The sequence below is a fragment of the Elephas maximus genome, chromosome 9 (genome assembly GCF_024166365.1).
Source record: "Elephas maximus indicus isolate mEleMax1 chromosome 9, mEleMax1 primary haplotype, whole genome shotgun sequence".
NCBI classification, from domain to species: domain Eukaryota; kingdom Metazoa; phylum Chordata; class Mammalia; order Proboscidea; family Elephantidae; genus Elephas; species Elephas maximus.
The window spans coordinates 6506506-6523146 of record NC_064827.1 but is presented as its reverse complement, the minus strand read 5'-3'; the positions used below and the strand labels follow the sequence as shown (position 1 = coordinate 6523146).

At 44.9% G+C, this 16641-nt stretch overlaps 1 protein-coding gene across 9 annotated transcripts in view; it reads right to left on the bottom strand.

The window, feature by feature from the left end:
* The window catches only part of GLIS3 (GLIS family zinc finger 3), a 608428-nt gene that overhangs the window by 317622 nt on the left and 274165 nt on the right, over window positions 1-16641 (bottom strand). The gene's annotated exons all lie outside the window — the stretch shown is intronic.

The following is a 16641-nucleotide window of genomic DNA, read 5'->3' as shown; positions in this document are numbered from 1 at the left end:
AGAGAGCGTGTGCGAAGGCCTCAGAGTGCACATATTTGTAAGCCGGCTATGTGTCGGGATGCCAAATCGCCAGCGCCTGTTTGAAAAAGCGCCGCGAGCCCTGGGAGTGGCAACTTTGGAAATGCCAAAAGAAATGGCCGTGTTTCTATTGAGAAACAAAAATGGTTTTCCTCCTGAATTCGGAGCCCCTGTGTTCCCCGCTGCAGTCCAGCTTCGCACTTGTTTTCCAAACCCCTCCTGGCCCCCCAGCTCCTGCTCAACGTCCCGATTTCACGCCTGCATTTTAATCTTTTTAAACACCCATTTGTGCCTTCCTTGCATTTTAATCTTTTTAAACACCCATTTGTGCCTTCCTTTCAAATCACTCTCAGTAAAAGTTCACTTCTTTGGAAAGGGGCCTGAAGTGGTACTGTCAGAATTAATTTTTTGTAAGTATGAACTGTAGAGGGCTGAGGAAAAAATCCAGTTTTCTGAGTTTGAGGCAGGGGTCGGGGTGAGGTACATTCTGTCTTTTTTTTTTCTTTTACAAGTACCAAGTTCTGGCTTGGAGTCCCTAGATGGTGCAAACAGCTAATGTGCTCACTGCTAACAGAAAGGTTGGCAGCTAGAGTCCACTCAAACACCTCAGAAGAAAGGCCTGGCAACCTACTGAGAAATCAGTCACTAAAGACCTTGTGGATTACAGCTGTACTCTGACATACCTGGGGTCACCATGAGTCAGAGTCAACTTTCACAGCAGCTGATTTGGTGCTGGTTTAAGTTTTGCCTTGAACCTTGGGTATAGTCACAGGTGGGCTTCAGGTGTACCTAGTCTGAGCACGATTGATGGACTGACAGTCCATCAGAGTCAGTCTGTGGGAAGATGAAATAATATCCTAAGGGATGAGACGGTCAGGCCTACAAGTTTGGTCCCAAACTACGCCTCCATTGTTTGAGGGGTGAGAAGTCGTGTTTTTGAGTACAGTATTTTTTTTATTGTATCTCTGGGTGGTACAAATGGTTAACACACTCAGGTGCTAACTAGAAGGTTAGATGTTCAAGTCTACACAGGGCACCTCAGAAGATCTTCCAAAAAAATTAGCCACTGAAAACCCTATGAAGCACAGTTCTACTTCTGGCACACGTGGGGTTGCCAGGAGTTGGAGTCAACTCCACAGCAACTGGGTTGGGTTTTTTGGTTGGTTGTGTCTAATGCTCAGAGTACCCTCAGGACAACCCTCTCCACCAAGTCCTGGAGCCATGAAGCTGTGAATGACGTCTGAAGAAATAAAGGGTCAGACCTGTGTTCACACCCTCTGGAGCGGCGGGGGATTACTCAGTAAGCAAAGCATGTAAGGGCTTAATTGTGTTTACTTACTAATCTGTAGCACACAATTTCACATGGAGTTCACCACATGAAACAGGTAAAATTGTGCACTACAGATTAGTAAGTAAGCACACATAAGCCTGTGCACACCGTGCTTATTGGGACATCTGTCTCTGTTCTTGAGCTACTGGGAGCTGACATAGCACCTCCTTAGAAAACAGAGTAACACAAAAGGAGGAAGAAAATCTTATTTTCAGACAAGTACAAGCCCCAATTCATTTGTGGCTCCAGAGAACACAATCTGAATTTGGTAGGTTTGGGGCTCCCAGGAATAGCAGCTGCAGAAGCAACAGAACCGAGCACCTGGAGCACCAGCCAGCAGCCAGCCAGCATCACCACGGATGAACCAGCCAGCATCACCATGGATGAGAGGCATCAGGCTAGGCGCTGCCAAGAGCACAGGTAAGGGCTGAGCAGCAGATATCACCATGGGGACCAGCACAGACAAGAAAACCAGCAGACACCTTCATATCTCAGAGAATCCATTCCAGGTACATAGGAGAGCTCCTGGGATGCCCAGGAGAAAAGAAGGTGGGCAGAGAATCTACTCAGGAGGAGAACAGAGCTCCTATAGCAGGGTATAAAGATCAAAGTCAAAGAAACTGTGTGTGGATCTTCACTCTACCTCCAAAATTACGCACCTACTCCCCACCCCTTAGCACCAAGTTCTACACAATAGGCACAAAGTATTTATGTGTATCATTATACAAAGCCAAACCTACTGCCGTCGAGTCAATTCTGACTCACAGCGACCCTATAGCACAGAGGAGAGTTGCCCCATACAGTTTCCAAGGCTGGAATTTGTATAATAAAAATCCAGAAAAAAAAAAAAAAAAGAAAGTTTTTTCTGGGTTTTTATTATACAAAGCCAAACCTACCGCCGTCAAGTCGATTCTGACTCACAGCGACCCTATAGCACAGAGGAGAGTTGCCCCATACAGTTTCCAAGGCTGGAATCTTTACAGAAGCATACTGCCACATCTTCCTCCCATGGAGCAGCTGGTGGGTTCGAACCAACGACTCTTCAGTTAACAGCCAAGCACTTAACCACTGCACCTCCAGAGCTTCTTGTGATTATACAAAGGGTCCATATTTAAGCACTTCTACTGAATCCTAAGGAAACCCTGGTGGCATGGTGGCTAAGAGCTAAGGCTGCTAACCAAAGGGCCGGCAGTTTGAATCCATCAGGCGCTCCTTGGAAACCCTAAGGGGGCAGTTCTACTCTGTCCTATAGGGTCGCGATGAGTCAGAACTGACTCGATGGCAAGGAGCTTTTCTTTTTTTTTTTTTTCTTTTGGTACTGAATCACGAATTTGATCTAAGTCTCCTATGTTAGGTATCATAGCCATCAGTTCGACATTTAGCAAACAATATTACTGTCTTAGAACTCAGAGGTGGGATTTGGGAGACTATTGGATGGTCCACTGAGCTTAAAAAATAAATAAATAAAAGGGAACTATTAAGGGGACAGTAAATGTTACCCTGGATAAAATTTCCTTCAGGCGCCAAAGACATTCAGAATCATAACACTGACCACAGAAAAATTCTGTGTGTCTCAGACAGAAAGACAGCAACGGAGAGACAGAGAGAGACCGTTTGTTCCATGGTGAACAGCATCCATGCTCAGGAGGGTGATGTGTCCTTTGGGACACGGAAGCTCGTGTTGGGAACCCTCCCAGGCCTAACCCTGTGGCTCTCCTCATTTGTATGTATCCTTTTTGCTATAGTAAAGCTGTAATCCCAAGTACAGAGCTGTCCCGAGTTCTGTGAGCCGTTCTAGTGAATTATCAGACCTGAGGGAATAGTGGGAACCCCCAAATTTGTAAAAATCAGGTCAGAAGGGAGGGGGCCCTGGGGATCGCCAAGCTCATGGCTGGCATCTGAAGTCTTGAGTAGACCTGGTGGTCTGGAGGACTGTTCCCTTTAATTTGTGAGAGCTGACCCAACTCCAGGTAGTCAGAGTCCAGAGCAGAAGGACTGCTTTGTAGTTGGTCAAAGAGGAGATCTGGAGTTGGTGTGTGTCGGAGAAGACACACACACACATACACACACACACAAACATTTTACCTGTAACCTTAGACTTAAGACACACAAGCAGAACACTGAGCTTCAGAGACACCTGCCAAGGGCAGCCGACGGTCCTGGGTATGAAGGAGGAAGGAGGGGAGGGTCCCACTTATTTCCTCTGAATACATAAAGGAAAATATATGGTTTATTATAGATAAGTGGGTCATCAGAGCTTTAAAAAAAAAAAAAAATTCCTTCTCCTTGCCTTGGTAAGGTGTAAAGTTTCCTGCAACCAGATGGCTGAGATTCACAGGTGACAAGGGAAAGTAAAGAGAAGTCTGTCCATTTTGTATCCATTCTCTTGCTCAGGAGGACTTTTAAGATGGTGACTGGAAAAATTTAGGAATGGATCTGCCCAAAGACTAAGGAAGAAATTAAATAATCTTCCAAATGTCCTTGGATCCTTAACATTTATTATTTTATTTCTCTGAGTACCACATTCCCTTAGGAAAAAAAGACAACGCGTAATTTAAAAGCACAGACAAGAAGATCGTGACCTATACTCAGATAAATACAAGAACCCTTATATCCTTAAAAGGGAAGAGCAAGAATTATGCCAACAAAGAGTCAGAGGGTAATTTCCATTGGCATCTGTCACACAAGCAAAATCAAGAGCAGATGACAAGGTCAAAGTTGGTCCAGCAGGACAGCAGCTCAGCCCCACGAATGTCACCAAACCCAGTCTGGAGAATAAAAATGGAGCATCTTACAAAGTTATTCAAAAGCTGTCCCCTAAAACTTAGCAGGCTTTTTTAAAAAGCTCTTAGAAAAAAAACTTTAAAACACTTTTCATTTTATGGCATTGAAAAAGAACTGACTGGCAAATTTTTTCTGTTGTTGTTCTTCAATATTTCTCCCAGTAGAATGGGATAGTCCTCAGGTTTCTGCTTTTGTTTTCTTTAAAAATATGATAAAACTTACTAATGTCTCTAACTCTGTGACAGTATTGTAAGCCGGCCCTCTGACCAACCAGTGTGTCAATCATGCTTGAAGTCTCTTTCTATGGGTAACTCCCCTCCTTCTGGGCTGCCGTGTTTGGCTCCATGGCACAGACACAGCTGATTGGATTAAAGAGGTACATCTGACCCAAAGACTGCCAATCCCTGGGCTGGCCAGCAAAGAGCTCTCCCACACATGCATGACATGGGCCAGTCATATTCATTCTAAAGAATCTTACCTGAAAAACAGGAACAGACCCAGGCAGATGGTAACAGGAGCACAAGGTGAAAAGAACAGACGGAGGTGGTGAGAGACTAGAGGTAGACTGTTATTTTCTCAAAGGAAGGAGGCAACCAGAGAAATAAAATAATAAATGTTAAGGTTCAAAAGGGCTTTGGGAGATTGTTTAATGTTTTCTATAGTCTCTGGAAAGATTCATTCCTAAATTATGGTGGACACCATCTAAAAAGTTTCCTTAGTGGTAGGATATTGCACAACATAAAAAATGTGATCAATGTCACTAATTGCATACATGGGAGTCGTGGCCCTGGTGAATGTTTCGGTGTATATATTTTCACCACCATTAAAAAATAAACATGTTTCCTTGGACAAGAGAATGGAAAGAAATAGACTCCAAACTGCCATGTTATTGTTGTCAGGTGCGGTCAAGTCAGTTCCGACTCAAAGCGACCCTATGCACAACAGGTTGAAACACTGCCTGGTCCTGCACCATACTTACAATTGTTGTTATGCTTGAGCCCATTGTTGCAGCCACTGTGGCAATCCACCTCGCCGAGGGCCTTCCTCTTTTCCACTGACCCCGTACTTTGCCAAGCATGATGTCCCTCTCCAGGGACTGATCCCTCCTGACATGTCCAAAGTATGTAAGATGCAGTCTCACCATTCTTCCTTCTAAGGAGCATTCTGGTTGTACTTCTTCCAAGACAGGTTTGTTCGTTCTTCTGGCAGTCCATGATATATTCAATATTCTTCACCAACACGACAATTCAAAGGCATCAATTCTTCTTCAGTCTTCCTTATTCATTGTCCAGATTTCACATGCATATGATGCCACTGAAAATACCACGGCTTGGGTCAGGCGCACCTTAGTCTTCAAGGTGACATCTTTACTTTTCAACACTTTAAAGAGGTCCTTTGCAGTACATTTACCCAATGCAATGCATCGTTTCATCTCTTGACTGCTGCTTCCATGGCTGTTGCTTGTGGATCCAAGTAAAATGAAATCCTTGACAACTTCAATCTTTTCTTCGTTTATCATGATGTTGCTCATCAGTCCAGTTATGAGGATTTTTGTTTTCTTTATATTGAGGTACAATCCATACTGAAGGCTGCGGTCTTTTATCTTCATTGGTAAGTGCTTCAAGTCCTTTTCACTTTCAGCAATCAATGTTGTGTCACCTGCATAATGTAGGTTGTTAATGAGTCTTCCTCCAATCATGATGCCCCGTTCTTCATATAGTCCAGCTTCTTGTGTTATTTGCTCAGCATACAGATTGAATAGGTATGGTGAAAGGATACAATCCTGACATACACCTTTCCTGACTTTAAACCACTCAGTATCCCCTTGTTCTGACCAAACAACTGCCTCTCGATCTATGTAAAGCTTCCTCATGAGCACAATTAAGTGTTCTGGAATTTCCATTCTTCACAATGTTATCCATAATTTGTTATGATCCACACAGTCGAATGCCTTTGCATAGTCAATAAAACACAGGTAAACATCCTTCTGGTATTCTCTGCTTTCAGCCAGGATCCATCTGACATCAGCAATGATATCCCTGGTTCCACGTCCTCTTCTGAAACCAGCCTGAATTTCTGGCAGTTCCCTGTCGATATACTGCTGCAGCTGGTTTTGAATGACCTTCAGCAAAATTTTGCTTGCATGTGATATTAATCATATTGTTCTATAATTTCCTCATTCGGTTGGATCACCTTTCTTGGGAATAGGCATAAATATGGATCTCTTCCAGTCAGTTGGCCAGGAAGCTGTCTTCCATACTTCTTGGCATAGACGAGTGAGCACCTCCAGCACCGCCTCCGTTTGTTGAAACATCTCAACTGATGTTCCATCAATTCCTGGAGCCTTGTTTTTCACTAATGCCTTCAGAGCAGCTTGGACTTCTTCCTTCAGTGCCATCGGTTCCTGATCCTATGCTACCTCTTGAAATGGTTGAACATCGACTAGTTCTTTTTGGTATAATGACTCTGTGTATTCCTTCCATCTTCTTTTGATGCTTCCTGCATCGTTTAATATTTTTCCCATAGAATCCTTCACTATCGCAACTCGAGGCCTGAATTTTTTCTTCAGTTCTTTCAGCTTGAGAAGGTGCCACAGGTGGGGCAAACTATTGATTAAGCCAAAAGTTTGGGTAAAGGTAAACTCTGAGGTAGAGAAAAGATATTCAGGGCACAGGTAAGTAACAGGAGTCAAAGATAAGGCAGAAAGAGCAGCTGAGTGTGTTTTTGGCACAGGGCTAAGATGAGGGATCTGAACTCCTCCTATGACCATGGTGAGATAACCCAGTCCTTAGAGTTGCCAAGGAACTTGTGATTCCAAGTCCTGGCCATTTCTTCATTCAACTGTGTGTTTCCGTGGGACAATTTCTGCCATGACTGCCCCTGCATCGTTATAACCAGTTGCCGTCAAGTCAACCCCTAATCATGGTGACCCTGCATGTGTCAGAGTAGAACTGTGCTCCACAGGGTTTTCAATGGCTGATTTTTCAGCATTAGATCCCCGGGCCTTTCTTCTGAGGTGCCCCTAGGTGGACTCGAACCTCCAACCTTTCACTTAGCAGCTGTGTGGATTCACCATTTGTACCACCCAGGGACTCCAACACCCTTATAATAAGCCCTATTACCTGGGGAAGCCCACGTGAGGACACCCACTTGCAAATGAAAGAACATAACCCACACATTGGTCATTGTGTGTTTCACATCACCAGGAGCCCTGGTGGCACAATGGTTAAAGCAATTGACTGCTAACTGAAAGGTCAACAGTTCAAAACCACCAGCAGCTCCCCGGAAGAAAGACATGGCGGCCTGCTTCCATGCAGATTTACAGTCTTAGACTCCCCAGGGCTGTCTATGAGTCAGAATGGACTCAAAAGTGGTGGGTTTGGTTTTTTGAGTAGAGAGCTGTAGGACGATCAAGGGTTTTGGACCTTCTAGCTATAAACACTTTTTTTTTTTTTTTTTTGCACATGCGCTGTAACAACTTAGGAAGAAAGAAGGTGTGGTCCCAATTTCCAGGCCTGGAAAAAATCCCATGGGAGGCATAAGGTGACAGTAAACACGGCCTCAGAATCCCAGCACTAGGTCTAGAGACCTTGCGCCAGCAATCGCTGATGCTCAATCCCCACCAGAAGTCCTTGAGTCGTCAGGGAAAACGGAGAATGTGCCAAAAGTTGGGTCCCTGGGAAATTGTCATCCAGGTTTTCAAATTGAAACAGAAGGTAGATTCTAGAAATTGCATGGAAGTCACCTTGGGAGATCTTGGAGAATATCATAAATGCTTTAGTAAAGGGATGGTTTGTGAGAAGCCAGAAAAAGAAATCGTAATCACTAGGACCCAGCAAAATTTCACTAAGAATTGGTCACATCAGCCCATTGCTGTTGCTGTGTGCCATCCAGTTGATTCTGACGCATATCAACCCTACAGGAGAGGGTAGGACTGCCCCATAGGGTTACCTAGGCTGTAATCTTTACGGGAGCAGATCGCCAGATCTTTTCTCCTGCAAAGACGCTAGGTGGGCTTGAACCACCAACCTTTGGGTTGGCACTGAGTGCTTAACCATTGCACCACCAGGGCTCCTCCATATCAGCCTAAGTATATTTTTCCCTTTGATTATATCCCTATACAGAAATACGGCAAGCCACCACCATGGTCTCCTATGATACCCTTATAAATAAAGAGAGTGGGAGTAAACTTGCTATAAACCGTTGTCAAAGTTAACATTCACTGCAAGAGGGGTTCCTAGTAGCTTGCTACAGGACTTTCGCCTTGGCAAGGTCCAGCTCAACCTCTTGATCACTTAACTTGGGTGAAGACACTGAAGGTATCTTCATCAAACCTGTAGAGGCCGTGATGCTGAGAAAGATAGCAAATACACTGAGTGGCACAGTGCAGATCCAAAGAGGGGTGCAGCAAGCAAGGGGGTGCGCTAGATCCAGCAGAATATGTGGCTGCTACCTGCTGGACTTCTTGGAAGAAGCACAGCCAGGATGCTCCTTAGAAGCAAGGATGGCAAGACTTCCTCTCATATGCTTTGGACATGTTATCAGGAGGGACCAGTTCTTGGAGGACATCATGCTTGGCAAAGTAGAGCGTTAAGGAAAAAGAGGAAGACCCTCAACGAGATGGATGGACACACAGTGGCTGCCACAATGGGCTCAGGCATAACAACGATTGTGAGGATGGTATAGGACCGGACAGTGTTTCATTCTGTTGCACGTAGGGTCGCTATGAACTGGCACTGACTCCGCAGTACCTAACAACAGCACCTGCTAGACAAGGAGCCGTGGTGGCACAGTGGTTAAGTGCTGGGCTGCTAACCAAAAGGTAGGCAATTCAAACCCATCAGGCGCTCCCGGGAAGAAAGACGTGGCAGTCTGCTTCTGTAAAGATTACAGCCTTGAAAACTCCATGGGGCAGTTATAGTCTGTCCTATAGGGTCGCTATGAGTCAGAATCAACTTGTTGGCAACGGGTTGTCTGTTTTTCGTTTTTTTTTTTTTGGAGCGGGGGGAGGGGTACCTGCTAGGCCCAGGGAGGTGTTTGCTCTGAGTTTCAACTCTTCCAGCAGTCTCTTGGTTGGAAGTCGCATAAGACTCAAGACTCTGACAGTGAGGTCAGGGGCCCCACTTGTGCTCTCTAATCTAACCCATCATCAGAGAGCCCTAAACAAAACTGACATAGTTTTTGTTAGGTGCTGTCAAGTCAGTTCCAACTCACAGTGACCCAGCATACAAGAGAATGAAACGCTACCTAGTCCTGCACCATCCTCACCATCGTTATGTTCGAGCCCATCTTTGCAGCCACTGTGTCAGTCCATCTCATTGACAGTCTTTCTCTTTTCCGCTGACCCTCTATTTTCCCAAACATGATGTCCTTCTCCAGGGACTGGTCCCTCCTGATAACATGCCCGAAGTACGTGAGACAAAGTTTGGCCACCCTCTCTTCTAAGGAGCGTTCTGGCTGTTCTCCTCCCCAGACAAGTTTGTTGGCTCTTCTGGCAGTCCGTGGCGTACACAATATTCACATAAAACTGATACCTTCCCCATTTACCGCACTTCTGTCTGTTCACAACGAACGTGGTCAAACCTTGAAGGAGAGAGGTATTATGAATTAAATTGTATCCCCCAAAATATGTGTTGGAATCCTAACCCCTAGATCTGTGGCTATAATCCTATTTGGAAATAGTTTTCTTTATTATGTTAATGAAACCAGGCCCTTGTGAAGTGGGTTCTCAATCTAATGGTTTCTGAGTTATAAAAAGTGCAGATGAGACACAGGGGAAAGACACACGCCAGTGAGGACTGTCTATAAGCCACGGAATCAAGGCACGCCGGGCTACCTATCAGGAAGGAATCAATATGGCCGAGACCCTGATTTGGACTGTTAGTCTCCAGAACTGTGAAAAAATACACTTCTGTTCCTTAAAGCCACTCCCTTGTGGTATTTGTTACAGCAGCACTAGGTAACTAAGACAGGGTGAATGGTCCCAGGGCATCAAACACTACTCTGACCAAATTCTACCACAAAGCTCAGCCTAGAGTTAAACTTCATGCAACATTTAAACCAAACCACGGAAAGCAAATAGTTTTTTGTTTTTTTTTTTAATTGAGAATTGCATTCGTGAGGATCAAGAGGAGAAAACAGATTTGTCAGAAGATATAAAGATACAGATCAAGCTGTGAGATGCTTCAGGTGCTGGAAGGAATCCTGCTGAAAACTTATTTCTCTGTGGGTCTATTTAAGCAGTCCACCTTAAATGCTGGTATTACCTGGGGCTATCACAGAGTCACGCCGTGGCTCAGGATGTGCATAATACAATATAAACCGCTCTCATAAATAGAAGAAAAAAGTTACCTTGCACAATCGGACACAGCTTGCTTAACCACATTATGGTACTCAACGCTGTGCTTATTTTTAAATTGCATTAAACCACTCTGAAGGCAATGACCTAACAGAAAGAGAAAACCCCCTTTACAAGCCCATGAAAGCGTCTGTTACAGCCACAAGCAATAGGTGGCAGTGCCTCTCCCAGCACTGAGGTCCCCTCTGTGGCCATCAGAAGTCCCAGCTGCAAACTTTCTCAGTAATTTCACCTTTCTCAAAGGCTGGTCCCCCCAGCCACCCATCAAGCAACCAGCCTAGCGTGTGCACCCATTAGGCTCCCTGCATAAACATCTTATCAACAACTTTTTTGTTACTTCCAACAATATAGCCCTTTTCCAGATATACGCAATCTAAAAAAAACCCTTGTCATGGAGTTGATTCCAACTCCTAGTGACCCTATAGGCCAGAGTAGAACTGGCCCGTAGGGTTTCCAAGGCTGTAATCTTTACGGAAGCAGACTGCCACATCTTTCGCCCATTGAGTGGCTGATGATAGTTTCGAACTGCTGACCCTTCAGTTAGCATCTGAGCGCTTAACCACTGCATGACTAGGGTTCCTTCACATATGCAGTCTGATTCTCCCGAAGACCATCTCTGGCGTGCTGGTGACATCATGCATTCTTTCACTTGGAAACAATGTGGTCAGACAAGTTCGGAGCAGGCCAGAACTCCAAATAGTTTTGCGTTCCAGACTTGAGCAGCAGGCTGTATCGGCACCAAATGTCATAGGCACAGGGCTGCACAGAGAGAAACTGAGTTGGTTGGACCAGCTGGGTTCTAACCACATAGCAGTTACGGTAAACAGTACCACCACCAGCTGCTGTCAAGCTGACCCCGACTCATGGTGACCCCACATGTGTCAAAATAGGACTGCACTCCACAGGGTTTTCTAATGGCTGATTTTTTGAACATAGATCGCCAGGCCTTTCTTCCAAGGTACCTCTGGGTAGACTCTAACCTTTCTGTCAGCAGCCAAGCATGCTAACTGTTGTAACCACCCTGAGACTCTGAACACCAATGATTTATGAGCAAGTTACCACACAAGACTACTAGCAAGAAACAACTGAAAACAAGAATAGGAGCGTCCTGTGCTGAAACCATTAATCATCTCGTTCTTTCCCTCATTCTCTTTCATACACACACCCCACCTCCAACACACACACACACACTCACGCATGTGAATCCTCTAGGGCATGTCCTGAGAACAGAGTCCATGTCTATACAGAGCAATGATGCCAGGTTAAAAGTCTTTTGTTTTCAGACCCTCATCACAGGATTCAAACCTTTTGGTGGTGATGTTTTCAATCTTAACACTAGGGTCCACTCCAAGTCGCAGGTGTGGCTTTTACAAGCCTGGTTAGGCTCTCAACACCCCCTCCCAGAGCTAGGCCTCCAAGTTAAGAAGGGATCAAAAGAGTAAGCCTTCGCACCTGCAGGTGAAATCCTAAACCTGCCACAGGGGTCCTTGTAGTTGGGGGAAGCTGGGCGTTTCACAGCAAACTACAAAGATTTATTTTTCCTCCTGTCTGAGAATATAAAAAAAATTTTTTTTTTTTTTTTTTCTGAGAACAGTGAGCTCCTTCTGGTGCACGTAGGATCCTAAACAAGTAATTACTACCAAGGGGCACGCTCCAGAGGGTGCCTGAAAGCACCCATTGATAATCTCCTGTGCAGCCTAACCCCCCTCTCCTCACAATCCCCAAAGAAGGGGGTCCCAACGAGAACAGACAATGGGCCTCAAACACACACAACAGACCATGCTTATCTTCTCTCCCATGTGTGTTTACGATGGAATTCGAACATTGCTTAAGGAACACATGGTATATTTTTTATTTCTAACATTGAGTGTGGGGGGGAAGTTATTGTTAGCTGCCATCAAGTCAGCCCCCAACTCATATCGACCCCCTGCACAGTGGGATCAAGCCATTGTGATCTGTAGGGTTTTCACTGGCTGATTTTTGGACGTAGATCACCAGGCCTTTCTTCCTAGTCTTAGTCTGGAAGCTCCGCTGAAACCCATTCAGCATCCTAGCAACACACAAGCTTCCACTTACAGACAGGGGATAACTGTGCTTGAGGTGCATTGGCCAGGAATCAAACCCGGGTCGCCACCATGGAAGGTGAGTATTCTACCACTGAGCCACCAACAGACCTCCACAGGAAAGCAGACAAAGGAAAAAGAAAGGTGTGTGCCTGTGGGGGTTAGGGATTGCTGCTGGGGAGTGGTTAGGTGGGCAGGGCCAATAGAAACCATTCTGGATTGTTGAAAATTGTTGTAGTCCCAATATCTCCCCCAGTCTGGAGGAGTGCTTTATTTTTAAGGCTGAATCTATCAAAATCCACCCCTCCAAAAATATATCTAAACACACCTCCACTTCCTAATAACCATATAGATCAGAAAAATTCGCAGCTGTAACAAAAAAAGCCTAGCTAGCATTGAATTCATGTCACTCAAAGAAAGAGGTTTCCTACAGACTTGAGAGTAAGTGAATACTAATTAAGAATTAAAAAAAAAAAAAAAACATGCACACACACAGACACAGACAGAGCCATCACTGTCACTGGAGGCTTGAAAACTCTGTAGATGGGATCCACAGTTTTTCTGGGCCACAGAACTTTCATCAATTTCTCCCATTCTAAGAAATGGAGTCCTTGGGTGGTGCAAATGATTAACGCGCTCAGCGGCTAACCAAAAGGTTGGAGGCTCAAGTCCACCCAGGGCACCTAAGAAGAAAGGCCTGGTGATCTTCTGAAAGATAAGCCATTGAAAACCCCATGGAGCAGATTTCTACTCTGACACACACGGGGTCACCGTGAGTCGGGGGTAACTGAACAGCAACTGCCTTTCCCGGACAGAAATGTCAGAATCACGACATATTAACGCAACGAAGAAATGTGACACGATTATGGAACTCGTGTCTTCAAGTTTTATCAAAGATTTCATTTTTTCCCATATCTTATCTCTTTTAGGTGCTAAGCCTGTGGACAGTACTAATTTTCGTGAACAATACATGTATATCTGAACTGAAATGACATCTTAGGGCCCCAAGGCAAGTAGTGGCAGGAGAGGCCAGGGCTCACACCAAGCCATCTGAAAGCCAGGCGGTGTTCACTTCCTGCCTTCTTGGTGTTGCCTTTATCTACAGCCACATCTTCAGCTTAGTCTTGGGAGACCTGTTCAAACCCTCTCCACCTGTCTTAATCTCAGGGCTATCGTCCTACCCACTCCCCATCCTTGGAGCCTTCTTTCTTCACTTAAGACTCACAGGGAGAGGCAACAAGCTGGGAGTGTTAAGTCTCTTCCCGAGAGAGGCTGGATCACATCTGAAAAACTGATAGAGATTAGGGTGCAGTGCGGGGCGGGAGGGGAGCCCATCCTGCTCACTTCTAAATGATTTAGGACATGAAAGAACGGATTCCTTGGAGAGATATGCACACCTGCCTCTTTGTACAGCTGTATTTGAGTTCAGCTCTATCTTGAAAAGGAGCCCTGCTGGCAGGATGGTTAAGTGCTTGGCTGTTAATCAAAAGGTTGGCAGTTCAAACCCACCCAGTGGCTCCGAGGGAGAAAGATCTGGCAACCTGCTCCTATAAAGATTCAACTAAACCCACTGCCATCAAGACGATTCCGACTCACAGCGACCCTATAGGACAGAATAGAATCGTTCCATAGGGTTTCCAAGGAGCAGCTGGCGGATTCAAACCACTGACCGTTTGGTTAGCAGCCGAGCTCTTAACCACTGTGCCACCAGCATCTACCCTGAAATAAAGGACTAAACCAGACAGTTTATAAGTAGTTGTCAGGATATTTTTAAGTATATATAAATGCCTCTCAGCTGGTGCCAAACATCACACTTGGGTTTTTTTTTAATTGTGGTAAAATATGCGTAAGATTTGCCATTTTGACCATTTTAAAGTGTACAGTTCAGCGGTATTACGCACGTTCATAACATTGTGCAACCACCACCACTATCAAGTTCCAGGACATTTTCATCACCCAAAAGGAAACCTGGTGCCCATTAAGAAGTCGCTGCACATTCTCCCTCCCCGAGCCCCTGGCAACCGCTAATCTGCTTTCTGTCTCTATGGATTTGCGGTAAAGATGGAACCACACAATATGTGGCCTTTCATGTCTGCTTTCTTTCGCTCGGCATCACATTTTCAAGGTTCATCCATGTTGTAGCATGTATCAGTATACTTCATCCCTCGTTATGGTTGACTGATACTCCATTATATGTACAGACATTTTGTTGATCCATTCATCTGTTGATGGAAATTTCCACATTTTAGCTATTATGAATAATGCTACAATGAACACTCGTGTACACACATTAGTTTAAATACCTGTTTTCAAGCCTTTGGGGGTATACACCTAAGCGTGGAATTGCTGGGTAATTGGAGGCCTGGTGGCACAGTGGGTAAGAGCTTGGCTGTTGACCAAACAAAAGGTTGGCAGTTCAAATCCACCAGACGCTCCTTGGAAACCCTATAGGGCAGTCTACTCTGTCCTATAGGGTCCCTAGGAGTCAGAATCAACTTGATGGCAATGGTAGTTCTTACCATAAAAAATTTTATGGTATTCTATGTTTAACTTTTTGAGGAACTGCCAAACTGTTTTCCACAGTGGTTGCTCCATTTTACATTTGAAATTTAATTTTCTAACTAACACTAACTAACATGAGTGGCCAATTCAGCATCAAGCAATTACGGTTAGCGTGTCCGTATTGTTCAGGTCTCAGCTCATTGTATGCCTCCCCTGACAGAACCAAATGGCCACCCAAACTAAAACAGCCCCTCTCCTACTCCCAAACACTTGTATGATAGCACTCTGCTCCACTATCTTCACAGCACCTGCAGATTCTCTGAGATTACTAATTGACTTGTTTTCTTATTAACTGTCCATCTCCGAGTTCTAGCATGTACTCTCCACGAGAGCAGGACCTGCCTGTCTTGTCCATCACGGTATCTCCAATGCCTAAAACAATAGCAGCTACGCCCATCCCACTGCCCTCGAGTCCGTTCCAACTCATAGCGATCCTATAGGACAGAGTAGAACTGCCCCATACTATTTCCAAGGAGTGCCTGGTGGATTCGAACTGCTGACCTTTTGGTTAGCAGCTGTAGCTCTTAACCACTATACCACCAAGGTTTCCAACCAGCTACGCTGTAGGTGTTTTTTGGTAATGGGTAAATGACTGAATGGTGCTCAAGGTTAAAAAAATTCCCACGAGACAGAAGAAGAGCCAGACTTGGTACCTATTAATTTTCTACTTTCATAAAGAAAAAAGCAATTTTGGACAGCAGCTAGCTCTACAGAGAACAGAAGTATGCCTCCAAAGGCACCCGGATGAATGAGACCATTGATCAACTGTAGACCACGTGGACTTCAAATGTGCATGGAAGACCCCACCTTCGCACACTCCATCAGACATTGCAATCAGTTGTCTTTGTTCCTGAGATAAAGACAAAGCAGTCTCACTAAAGGTCCTTCAAGGTAAGTTTGTGTCAGGCTTTTATTTTGTTTTGTTCTGGTTTGTTTTTCAAATAAAACCCTCCAAGGACTTACTTTAGGGTCAAAGCAAAAGGCCAAGTTATTCTACACGCTCCTTCAATGTGTTCACTTTGACCAAGCTCTTGGGTCTTTTTTATGATCATCAGTTCTTTGTTATTTGAATGAGAGAGAAAGAAGAACACAGAGAAAATTTGTGAGTTGAGCACAAAGCCTTCAGAAAGTCTAAACCTTTTTCTTAGGAGATGAACAAACTGTGACTCAGAAAGATGAAACTGCTGACCCGAAGTCAGGGAGCCCCCTGGTACGGAGTAGGGGTGCCATCCAGGTTCTCACGATACATCTACCTCAGGAGGGCAGAGACCTTGCCTTTGGGGCCCCTGGTCTATCCTCACATAGCCCAGGCCCTGCAAACAGTGAACCCAAGACAGATTTCCACAACTTCGCATCACCTCCGCATTTCCAAGCCCTCAAAAGCACCCAACAAATGTGCATATTTGCATAACCAAACTAGGACATTTGGAAACTAGACTGGATTTTTAAATTGTGTTTTATATTGTGGTGTATGTGTGTTTTACCGACAAACCGTCTGAAAAGCCAGCAGTGTTCTACACCTTAAG